Source organism: Lepidochelys olivacea, assembly GCF_965140295.1.
Source record: "Lepidochelys olivacea isolate rLepOli2 genome assembly, chromosome: 14".
In the NCBI taxonomy this organism is placed as follows: domain Eukaryota; kingdom Metazoa; phylum Chordata; order Testudines; family Cheloniidae; genus Lepidochelys; species Lepidochelys olivacea.
Genome location: NC_140424.1, coordinates 23,177,053 through 23,190,135, shown reverse-complemented (window position 1 = coordinate 23,190,135; position 13,083 = coordinate 23,177,053). Strand labels below are relative to the sequence as shown.

General features: G+C 48.5%; 1 protein-coding gene across 1 annotated transcript in view; it reads right to left on the bottom strand.

The window, feature by feature from the left end:
* The window catches only part of PIK3R5 (phosphoinositide-3-kinase regulatory subunit 5), a 93,593-nt gene extending 83,858 nt beyond the window's left edge, over window positions 1-9,735 (bottom strand). The window contains exon 1 of the mRNA XM_084646760.1: window positions 9,625-9,735. The gene's annotated coding sequence lies outside the window, so the exon portion shown is untranslated. The remainder of the gene's footprint in view (window positions 1-9,624) is intronic.
* Window positions 9,736-13,083: the final 3,348 nt, after the last annotated feature.

Here is a 13,083-nt window from a genome sequence, read left to right as displayed (position 1 = left end):
CAAACACGTATCTGACTCGATGATTACATAAAGGTCAGTACATAGTCACTTTTCAGAGAGAAAATGCACATGTTCCTGGCATCAATTACAAAAAAAGAAACCCACCTCAGCCTTTATCATAACAGTGAAGCTTAGTTTCATTTGGTATGATACTCTCAACTACAACTTCAGTATCAAGCCTGAGGAAGATTTAACTTGAGATAGCGGTGGGGTTTGATAGTTTCACTTGTAGGATTGAGCATTCCGTCACTGGCACGCAATGGAAACTCCACCATTGCTATTCACAGGGCAGAGGAAAGGGAAGAATTGTTAAGGAAGTTATAAAGCACCCTGATCGAATTGGCCCTGTCAACACTGGTTCTCCACTTGTGAGGTAACTCCCTTCTCTTCATGTGCCAGTATATTTATGTCTGCATCTGTAATTTTCACTCCATGCATCTGAAGAAGTGGGGTTTTTACCCACAAAAGCTTATGCTCAAATAAATCTGTTAGTCTTTAAGGTGCCACGAGACTCCTTGTTGTTTTTGTGGATACAGGCTAACACGGCTACCCCCTGATATAAAGCACCTGGACACTTTTGTAAAACCTAGCTTCTTATCCTGCTAAAGCAACACTCCCTAACCTGGGGAGCATGAGCAGCGGGGATGGGGAACACTGCAGGACCCTGAGCCTGCCCCAGACCTACTGGGAAAATGTTTAAAAAGTGACCCAAACCCATTCATGAAGTCTAAATCCAGAAGCACTACCCATAGAGTCTAAGGGACCACTGCAACCATCTAGCCTGAGCTCCTGTTTAAACACAGGCAACAGACCTTCTCTGAAATAACTCTTGTTCGAACTAGAGCCTATCTTGAAGGCACAAGACAATAACTGGCATTTGAAAAGGCTTGTCGGGGATTTGAACCCAGAACCACTCTCAAATACTGGGTAAGAATTATATGCCTATACCAACAAGCTACTCATTGGTGGTAGGTGAAGCTTCCCCTAGGGAAGGTTAGCTCCCTGCCCCACCTCTTCCAACCTCGTCTCTACCCCTGTCCCCTCCCCACTTGCCATGTCCCACCAAGAGACCCCCGCACTCGCCTGGTCCCTCCTCACCCCCCCAGCCACCGTGAGACCCCTCTCCCACCCACCTCCTCATTCCCCCACCAGGCACCCCCATCCACCACTGGCTCGCTGCGTCCCCCTTCACACACCCTGCCCCAGCAGGGGAAAGGAGGAATGCAGCGGTGATCTCTGGGCAGGAGGGGTGGTGTAGTGGAGGAAAAGTTACCAGGCAGGCAGGCAGCAGAAGCGGGCCCTGGGGGACTTGTGGAAGGGGCAGAGCAGGGAGGGGAAGAGGCGTGGCCACACGGCCCAGGTGTCTGGCGGTGGTTGCACTAGGGAAGGCTTAGCCTTCCCTGTCCTATTATAACCCACTGCCCATGAAGCTACTTCCCATGATGGCCTCAAAACATCCAGCCCAGAAGCAGCTCCCCTGGGGGACAGGCTCAGAAAGCAAGCTCCCCTGGATCAAGCTTTGCTTCCCTGCACTTGTGGCACTGTGCCCAGCCACATGCCCAAGTTCTGCCCAGCCTCAAGGAGTCATGAATGGATACCCACAGCAGCCACAAAGGAAAGATAAAAGGAGAGGGCAGAAGAAAGGACACATGGCAACAGCTCCACCAGGACAGAGCATTAAGGGAAAACCAGAGTTTTAACATGTGAAAGGTACATGTGGGTGGTCCCATCATGTAGGTTTGTACCAGGAATAAGTGAATACAGTGATACTGCAATACCATGTAATCATCCCCCTCCCATTATCTCACTGCTCCACTGGCCATCCAGCTTCATTTCTCTCTCCAAAGTGCTCCTGTCTTAAAAGCCCCAGAGATTTGCACATAAAAGATAACATGGTAAGTCATTTCCCTTCCTGCCAATTGGCTGTACTGTTTGCACCTCGAGACCCAGTTGAGATCAGGGCCCCATTGTGCTGGGTACTGTACATATGTATAATAAGAGACATTCCCTGTCCCAAAGAGACTACAGTCTAAAAGGACAAGACAGACAAGGAGGTCAGATGGTAAAAAATAGAGGACAGTTAAATGACTTGCCCAACATCACATAGTGGGGTGGGGAATAGAACCCATGTCTCCCATGTGCCAGTGCTCTACCCACTACTCTGCATTGCCTCTTTTTGGTGAATTCCATATACGAATATGGAGTGATGACTTTGCCCAATAGAGTTATTTTTAAAAACTAGCTTACAAATGCAATTTGTGTCTGCTTAAGTTTTCTAGTGGTGAAACAAAGATACTGCAGGACAGAAGGGTCAGGAAAAAACCCCAGCCCTAATGTTCCTGAATGTTGTTTTTTAACTCCTAAGGTACTAAACAGATTTGCTTGAAACGGAATAGAAAACCAAAAAAACAAACAAAAAACAAATTAAATCTTTACCCTAAGGCCCTGTTTCTAAAACTCCCTTTGCGTAAACATTTCCCACTGAGAGGGAGCCCTAATTGGTAATACGGACACTGTTTCAGCTGCTGACCTCATTGTTCTCAATCATTTAGATTTGCTCCTAGCAAGGTTAAACTGAGTGGTACTGAAAGCCATGTCAAAAGCCGAAACCTCATCTATGCTAGGGTTCCTATCACTACTGACCTTTGGCTAAGCCACTGTTAGCAACAGTGAGACATTTTTCAGAAGTTCCCCCAGCACAGAGTAAAAGTGTGATTCTGATCCACATTTGTTTTCATGGCTCACAAAGGGGTTTAAACCCAATTTATCCTGCAAAATTGCATGCAACTGCAACTATGGATCTGACAGCAACATCTCTCCAGGCTGCAGCTGAAGACCACTCCACCTTCTGACCTGGAGCTGGGCTAGGGTTAGCATGGTCTTGCTAATTTCTAAAGATGGGATGGGTTTTAATGTCCAACATCCATCCAGTTACCCACCCATGCAAGCCAGTTCCACAATACCAAAAGAATCAAGGAATTCTCTGTGTCTCACCTTCAGCATTCTCTGGAACAAGAGAATACAAGAATAAAAGGAGTCTACACAAGCCCAGGTCTGCTTTCTTGGATTGTACATTATCATAATACAAGGAGCAGCTAGGGAATGAAACATATTTATCCACCAAAGCTCCAGTCCTGCAATGTCTTCTAGACGAGCAGATCCCAGCACACACCTGAAGAGAGGAAGGATGTCCCAGGGTGCTAGGACTTGCCAGACCTGGGTTCAGTTCCCTCTTCTGTTACAGGCTTCCTGCGTGACCTGGCCAAGCCACTTCGGTTCTGTCTCCACTGCAGCCAGAGGTGTGACTGCAGCACATGTAGACATACCCAGGCTACCTTTGATCTAGCTAGCTCAAGTAACAACAGCAGTGAAGCTGTAGCAACATGAGCCAGCTGCTTGAGTACACACCCAGAGTCCTGGATGGGCTTATGCAGCCCATGCGGCCGCAGCTTCCTTGCTATGGTCAGTGGAGCTAGCTAGAGCCAAGCTGGCTCAGGTACACGCACGCGTGCTGCAGTCACACCTCTGATTGCAGCATAGAGATACCCTTAAGTCTCTCTTTTGCCAAAGTCCCTCATCTGTACAGTGGGGATAACAGCATTTCCCTGTCTCACAGGGGTGATGGGAGGCTGAATAGGCTCACTAAATAGTTCGCTGTAGGGGAGGAATTTTAGGGACTGCGATGTTACCTATTTTTGCAGTCACCACCAGCACTCCCAAAACTTTTATAAAAGGTACTTTATTTAAAGGGTTACCACCTACTCCAAACTGATATCAATAGTTAGTGAGCCCACTATCTTCTACTAAAAAAAAAACTCAGCCAGAGCTGCCGTGTGTCTGAGTAACTGGGCCCCGCATGCTGTGTTCAACAAGTTATTTGGAGCCCACTGTGCCCCTGTAGTTTCTTCAGACTACTGTTTCTTTTGCCTTTCACCCAGCAACAATAGCGACCCAGACTGGATCCACCTTAAAATGAATTTAACCTGGTAGAGAATCTCCTATGGACTCTCGAGTGTCTCAGCAGCAATTTAAGCCCGATCTTTCAACTGGATCTACGTGGCCAGTCCCAAAGAGAGCCCTACATAATGTCTAGAGCATTCTGTGCAGGGTCCATTTGCACAGATCCAATGCAGGATGGCAGCCTCCTTGTGTTAAAAAGGCAAGATTTATAGTGCTATAATATGTTCAATCAGAATTGCAGTCCTATCTTAACCCAAGAACTGCAACTTCATTACCTAAATAGATCATGCTCCCTCTTGTATTAAGGAGCTCAGTCTTCCTCAGTTCACACTGAGCCATTATTTGCCAAGTTTAGCAACACAAAGGCACTGCTAGTGAAGAAACACATGTGCAGGTTCACTTATACAGATTGCCAGAAACAATGAGAAAAAGGAAATGCCACCTGAAAGGATGAGAACTTGTTTGTGGCATAGCCTCTGACTCAAGGATATGGTTTAAATAGACACACCATCAGTGGCTGAAGGAATAGGTTAAGGGATGTACAAACTCATCAAGATACCAGTTAGAAAGAAAGAACTTTGGGAGAAGCATGTTTGATCAAAAAATAAAAATTAAAAAAAAGATACGGAAAACTGGAAGAAAGTTACATCCTTCCTAATACAAGGACAGCTGAGAACTGTGTCAAACAGACAGCAGCATTTCAACAGAGCTTTCCCTCTGTGGATCTACAGTGAGGATAGCCTATAAGTAGTTAGCCAAGTAACATATGCTGTTTTCCTATTTAACTCAAAAATATGACATATGCCCTCGTTAGTGGCAAAAATACACGTGTTCTGCTTTTACCCCTTGTTCCCCTGCAGAACCAGCACAACTGGGAAAGAAAGACCATGCTGGAGTTTATTCCTTCTTGTGCATAAATTGATCATCCCTGTAACTGGAGCATAGCTAACCAATTAGTTACAGGTGTGCATGCAATGCAAACAGTGAGGTTGCCCAACTGCCCCAGAGAAGAATTTGAATCTTTATTACAGGTCATGAGGCATGAAAGGCAGAACCCAGCTTAACTCTCAGATTCTGGGAGAGATTTCAGGGCTGTCATTTAGATAAGCCACCTTTCTTGAAAATGTAGCACACTGGGCACAAAAACAATCAAGACACAAACATGACCATCCATTTTTTACAAAACCACTTTTCACAGGGGTACTGCATCAATTTCACACATGAAAGCTCCAGCTACAGTTCTCATAAATATATTTTAAAAGTCAGCCATGCTTTTGCCTGTCAAATCTCTATGGGGAGATCATTGAGAGATGGTGATATTAATGATAGGGATCATCTTACTGCAAATGTAAGCTGCCTTTTAAATGGCAAAGCCTGAAATCAAAGACTAACAACCTAGGAGTTCATGTAGTCCAAAAAACATGTGTTATAACCACTACTTGCCAAACAGGACACAATTAGTAGGAAAACAAAGTGTTTATCTGCAAGCTTCCAAGAGGGTATTAGAAACAATGAAGAGGAAATATAAAATTAACACTACAGAGGCGCAATTGGCAGCGCCCTGCAAGAGCCTGTTCTTCCCCATGAGGCTCCCTATTCAGTAGCTTTCATTAAGAAAATTGCATCTCGGAAGCATTCCTGCCAGCGTCCTTATTTCCTAATGAAGGCTTGCCAAAGAACTGTGTCTTTTAGCTACTGCACAGCGTACGTTCCATGTTCATCGCTTGCTAGCTGCTCAAATCTTTGCAATTAAAACACCCAAGGAGTCCCATGGAAGCATCATTAGGGAGACAAGTTCTCATGCTGGGTTAATTGGCAGCCAAAGACAAGATCATCAACACACAAAAGCCCCCTTTTGGTGTCTATAACGGGAAGTGAGTTTGGAAACTGCATTTGCTCTCCTCCCCAGAAGGACAATAAAAATGGATTTTTCCCCACCAACTAGGCCCGTGACCAGGAGAGGGAAGGTCGTGTCCACCCTACTGGGACACCTCACAGAGGGGGCAACAGCACAGCACGACGATGACACCAAGTTGCCCGTGCAACAGCCCTTGTGTATCTTTAAGCATTTCACTATTGCGTGGCGTGCGCAGTACGCAAGGCAAGAATCCTGCTAACTACCGCCCATTCACCTGAGCAGCAGCTCAGTGCGCAATGCAGAAGCATACTGACCAAAACCACACAGCCCTGCAGCAACCATGAACTGCATGTTACTTGGTGTGGTTTCAGGAAGTACCTAGTAGAGCAGCCTGGGGATTCACACTTTCGTACATTTAAGAGCCCCAGGCCCAGCCCCCTCAGTCACTGGGCTAGTAAAGGATGTCAGGGCTGCAAAGAGAGTTTTCTCAGTTCCTGGATGGGGAAGGAGTGCTGCACATCAAGCTAAGAGTGGCATTGATGGACTCTGTTTGGCAATGGAAGATCACCACCATCCAGGGCCTCCTGAGGAAGGGGAGAGGTAATCTTCTTAAAGAGAGAAGAAAAAGCAGGAGATCAGCAACTGTATCAATGAGCAGTACTATTTACCAGAACCATCAGGACGAAATGTCCAACCCTGAAATCTCCCCAGCTAAACAGCTCTATAAACCACACAACTGGGCATCAAAGTTTCAGCTAGCAATGAAAAACACACATCAACCCGTGGAGCTAAGCCAGTGGGGGAGCCCCTGTTTCTAAAGGAACCTGATCCAATCCTCGCACCTATTCCAGATAATGGAAAAACAGAGCTCTGAAGCATTTGAAGAGGACCAGAGCTTAAAAGTCAACAGAATTTACACTGCTCCAGGCACACACTTGAAAATGCTCTTGCAGGGCTTGCCCCAATATGCCTTGCACATCGTCCCACGTCTGGGCATCCACTTGAAAGTTTACAAGGAAAACCCCAAGATATAAATTATTCACCCCGCACATTAGGGGCAGGTAAATGTCCACTTTATTAAATAAATATAGAAGTTGAAACCTAGCCCCACTTGATCTGTGGCTGTACCATACAAACGCTGCAAGCACTCCTGTCACTGAGCTGACACAACGACAAAGATGACCCAGTCTTGTCTACGCTAGTGTCCACAGTGTTTCTTCCACGAGCGGAGCTACACCGGTGGTGCAATTACAGCTACAGAGTTTGCTCGTTTATTCAAAGCCGCAAGCACTCCGCTGCACTTGTTAAAGCCAGGCTCTTCTGAGAGCAGAGTGTGGTAATTTTCCTCTGACGCTTTCATCTAGATTCAGTTCTTCTTTTTCATCACATAACATGAATTTTTATTTATAAAGTTAAGTAGAAGAAGCCACAACATAGTTTCGTTTTGCTTCTGTCCCTGCCTGCCATGTAGCCTCTCTCTTTGGTTGCTTGCTAAGAACTTCAGGACCCTGCTCCAACGTGTTTGCTGTCCCCTCCCATCACATCAGGGATGTCCAAACTCTGCCCAACTGACAGGCTGCGTTGGCATCTCACCAGGAGCCCAAAGGCTGCATCAAGTTTACATGAAGTGACGCAGATAGCAGCTGCCTTCATCTTTAATTCACAGGCACAATCCATGGAGGCTGCGTAGCCAGGCATACAAAGGGGCCTGAACACTTGGACCAAGATAGAGCATTGCACGCTTGGACCTGTTGTGATTCCACACCACTTCTCCTCCGTCATAAAGAGCAGGGCACCTATGGATTGTATAGCACAGATCCAGGAGCTATACTTATCCAGCTGGCTGTAATTTGAGCACTCCTGGGCAAGGGGGGATGGAGGGGAGAGGAACTTCTGCCCAGCAGGGAGGGGAGTCTAGGGGGCTTCAGCCCCATAGGAGGCACCTGTCAGGGCTCGTGGCTTCAGAAGCTCTGAGCCCTGGCAGGTGTGCCCAGCTCTCAAACTTCTGAAGATTATCATATGTGGCTCGGAAGGCGCCAAATATAAATCTCCTTTATATTTTTACCTTTTATCCTCCTCCCTTCCAAATTTCTCATTACAAACTCTGATCTGAAATTCACACATCTGCTTCGTGCTCTGGAATTGTTAGAATTCAAATTTCTGCACCAGTTTTCAGAGCCACCTCAGTATTACTATAAAAAAGTGAAAGACTGAAATAGTGTCTTTTCCCCCCAAAATGTTTTTTATGGCATTTTTCATTTTCCTAAATAGAAGCTTGCAGAATATACAAACATATTATTTAAAAAACTCACTACTGAACAATAACACTGTTGCTGCTTAGCACTACCAGAGAAACCATGACACAGCAATGCAGGCAACCCCAACTTTCATCTCTTGCTGTTGCACCATGACTGCTGGTAGTGACAGTGGGACACAGTGCTACCGACAATCAGCCAGTGAAGCTGAACAAGTGCTAGTAATAGTGTGCAGTTTGAACAAACATGCTAGTGCAGATAACGCCTGAGAGGTTGTTTCTGTATATCTCGTACACTGCAGCTAGTTCAATCAACTGAGTCTTTTCCCTCCTTTATAACATCTGCATTAAGCCTTTCTCGGAGGTGGTCAGGACAAGCGAGAGCAAAACGGGCACTAGCCTGGATCCAAGCTCCAGCCAGTTGCAGCTGCATAGCAAAATGATTCTTGCGGTGAAGTTTAACTAGGGATGGGAGATTGACGCACTAAAGGAGAGTGGCTCATTGGTCTCCATTCGACTGGGGGAATTCCTGCCGCAGAGAAAGGTGAAGGGACGGTGCCCAGATTTACACTAGATTGGATGAAGCTCCTCAGGGAACAATCCCAAACTGAGAGCCACGTGGATGTAAAAGACCTGGTGGGTCTTGTCTGCTTCTAGATTCTATGTTCTTAGGAGTATGATTTACTCCTGTGTCCATCTGGGCAGAGTCCAAAACCACATTCCATTCCCTATGTGGCGTTTTTTGATGGATTCTGTCTCCACGTTAGTGCCTACCCCCCATCTCCTCTCAATCCCTGCTGCTTCGGAGGGGAAGGCGGCTCCCCTCTCACAAATCACACATGGATTAGGACTGATCGAAAGCATGTGGTCCCAAATCCTCTCCAGTTATTTCCAGGACTCCAGGCCTGGGAGAGCCAGTGCATTCAATCCTGCCATAACAGGCCACTGTTTAACATCCTCCTGCAGTGGGGGGAGCAGGTCACTGCTTGCTCTCCCACCTGGGGCAGCAGAGACAGAGGCTCAAAAATCCAGCCACTGCAATGACAGGCTGGAGAGCCCCTGGAATTTCCCCGCCCGCCGGCAGGGCTGAGCTGGGACATCCCCCCCAAACCGGGTCCCACACCTGGGATGGCCCATAAACAGCCCAGGAACTTTTCACACCCACCCAGGCTCCGGTAGAAAAACAAGCTTCAGAAATGACTCACCTCTGTATCGCACCACCCGGGGCCTTTCCCCATCGCTCCTGTCAACAGGCGAGACCTCACCCAGCCCTGGAGTCAGACCCCACCCCACGCACGGCGCCCTCGGCCCGGCGGCAGGGTGCTAACAGGCTCGGGGGTGGGCAGCACCCATCCGCATCCGGGCTGAGGGGAAATGCCCGGGCAGGGGCAGCTGCTGCCTCCCCGCTCCGGGCCTCCCTCCCCCGGGTCCCGCCGCCCTGCCGGGACGCCAGCCCCACCGATGCCCCAGCCGCCCCCCTGCAGCCCGGCTCGGCCAGCCGGCCTCCGCTCGCCCCCCGGCGTCCAGCCCCAGCCGGGCTCCGCTCACCCACCTGCAGGGCAGCTCCCGCCGGGGCTCACTGCCCATCCTGGGTGCCGCGGCAGCGCTACAGCCCGCGGCGCCGGGCTGGGTCTCCGCAGCGAGCCGCTTCCATGGCCGGGATGGAGCCGAGGCAACGTAGCCGCCGCTGGGCTGCACCAGCGAGGGACCGGGACGCGCTGGGCGGGGGCGGGCCGCGGGCGGGGCGGGGCTGAGCGGCTGCCTCTGCCTCTGCCCTGCAGCGCAGCCGAGCCCGGACCGGCACTGCATGGCACGGGGCGTCAAGCAGCCAGCGCTGGGGAGAGAGAACACCCGTGTCTGTCTGTCCCCAGCCACATCTGTCCTCATACACACCGCTCTGTCTGTCTGTCCCCAGCCACATCTGTCCTCATACACACCGCTCTGTCTGTCTGTCCCCAGACCCATCTACCCCCATACACACCGCTCTGTCTGTCTGTCCCCAGACCCATCTACCCCCATACACACCGCTCTGTCTGTCTGTCCCCAGCCACATCTGTCCTCATACACACCGCTCTGTCTGTCTGTCCCCAGCCACATCTGTCCTCATACACACCGCTCTGTCTGTCTGTCCCCAGACCCATCTACCCCCATACACACCGCTCTGTCTGTCTGTCCCCAGACCCATCTACCCCCATACACACCGCTCTGTCTGTCTGTCCCCAGCCACATCTGTCCTCATACACACCGCTCTGTCTGTCTGTCCCCAGACCCATCTGTCCTCATACACACCGCTCTGTCTGTCTGTCCCCAGCCACATCTGTCCTCATACACACCGCTCTATCTGTCTGTCCCCAGACCCATCTATCCTCATACACGCTGCTCCTTCTGTCTGTCCCCAGACCCATCTACCCCCATACACGCTGCTCCTTCTGTCTGTCTTCATACACATCTATCCTCATACACACCGCTCTGTCTGTCTGTCCCCAGACCCATCTATCCTCATACACGCTGCTCCTTCTGTCTGTCCCCAGACCCATCTACCCCCATACACGCTGCTCCTTCTGTCTGTCTTCATACACATCTATCCTCATACACACCGCTCTGTCTGTCTGTCCCCAGACCCATCTATCCTCATACACGCTGCTCCTTCTGTCTGTCCCCAGACCCATCTACCCCCATACACGCTGCTCCTTCTGTCTGTCTTCATACACATCTATCCTCATACACACCGCTCTGTCTGTCTGTCCCCAGACCCATCTATCCTCATACACGCTGCTCCTTCTGTCTGTCCTCATACACATCTATCCTCATACACACCGCTTTGTCTGTCTGTCCCCAGACACCTCTAGCTGTCTGTCCTCATACACACCGCTCTGTCTGTCCACACACACATCTGTCCGTCCTCATACACACAGCTCTGTCTGTCCTTCCCCACACACATCTATCCTCATACACACCGCTCCTTCTGTCTGTGCCCAGACACCTCTTGCTGTCTATCCTCATACACACCACTCTGTCTGTCCACACACACATCTGTCTGTCCTCATACACACAGCTCTGTCTGTCCGTCCCCATACACCCCGCTCTGTCTTCTGTCCACACACACATCTGTTTATCCCCATACACACCACTCTGTCTGTCCTCATACTTTATCTAATTGTTCATATACACATCTGTGTGTCCCCATACGCATCTATCTATCCTGTCTGTTTGTCTATCCCATACAGCCCCCTCTTTCTTTGTGTTTGCCTATCTCCATACACATCCATGTATCTATTTTTCCTGCCTTGTTCAGCATTTCATATAATCTCTTTTTCTCCTCCCTAGATCCTAGAATGCTGGTCTCTCTGGCTAATTGTTTCTTTCGGACTCTGCAACTCTTTGGCTATTAATATAAAAGCACCACAAATCCAAAAAAAAAAAAAAAAGCAAATGTCTGGTTCTTGCAGTGGCCATATTTCATACCTCTCACCCACTACAAACACATATAATAATAATAATAATAATGATTAATGTATATTTCAATTCATCATTAATTGTAGGCATACTGCCAATCTTGCTCCTGGTCAAAGTGCCTGGAGTACTGCACAACCTAATAGAAACAAGTGCACTAGAATTAGCCCACCTTGAAATGCCAAGCTCTGAATGCATGAACACAGGATGGGCCCGGTCCAGGAGAGGGATTGAAAGAGTAGAGGGATAAATGGCCAATCCAGGTTATTGAAGAAACACTGAAGAACTTTACAGGCACTCCCCAAACAGTGCAGAGATGAAGTTCAGTGGGTTTCTGTGGTGAGGGATTTTCACACTGGAGGGCTGAGCAGATGCACCATCACCTGCTGACATCATGCTGGAGAGGCCAGCTGTGCCACACTGTACAAGGCCACTGTCTATGTCATTGATATAGAAATGCTGCATGACAGAGATGGGCAGATGATGCATTATTCTGATTCAGACAATATTCATATTCGGGAAGCTTAACTTTCAGACCCCCACATTGAAAAATATCATCAGGGATCAGCCTAGGCCTACTCTGCAGACCTCTCTTGCTCCCCAGTTCCAATCCTTCCCACACCCAGGTTGCTTTAAGCCCTTTCTCTGGAGTGGCGGGCCAGGAGCCTTCTTCTTATCTCCTCTCCAGCGTCTTAAGCAGCCAATTGACCACCTCCCCCATCTCTGTCATTGGAGGTGTTTAAGAACAGGTTAGACAAACACCTGTCAGGGATGGTCTAGTTATTACATAGTCCTGCCATGAGTGCAGACGGCTGGACTAGATGACCTCTCAAGGTCCCTTCCAGTCCTACGATTGTATGATTCTATGATCTTCAGTCTTCAGAGACCGCTGCCATCCTCTCAACTACAAACAGGGGCGTTAGGAGTGGAGGAAAGGGGCATATGTCCTATTTCCCCCCCCTCTCTGCCATCATGCAAGAAACATGTTCCTGTTGCTGCTGCACAGTGACTGGGTCATAGGAGGCCACAGCTAGCAAGGTGTTTAATAACTAGGGATTTTGCATTGGGTTTCCTTGCGGTTTTGGTTTTTCTTAAGAAAGCGACCGCAGGTCGTTCGTGTGGCAAGATCCGAAAGAAACTCGAAGGCTGAAATAGACGCTAGTTTCTGTGTGAGATTCCAGTGAATTTCAAAAGAAGCCGAAAGGGAGAGAGAAAAAAATCCCCCCTTCATTGATTACACTTGAAATAAACGTGTAACACATGTGACTCATAGTCATAGATTCTAAGGCCAGAAGAGACCATTGCGGTTATCTAGTCTGACCTCCAGCATAACACAGGCCATAAGACTTCCCTGAGTTAATTCCTGTTTGAACTAGACCAGATCTTTCAGAGAAACATCCAATCTGGTTTTAAAATGATGGAGACTCCACCTCAGCCATTGGTAAATTGTTCCAATGGTTAATTACCCTTGCTATTCAAAATCGGTACTTTCCAGTCCGAATTTACCTAGCTTCAACTTCCAGACAGTGATGTGTCAATGAAATGGGATTCTGGAGCC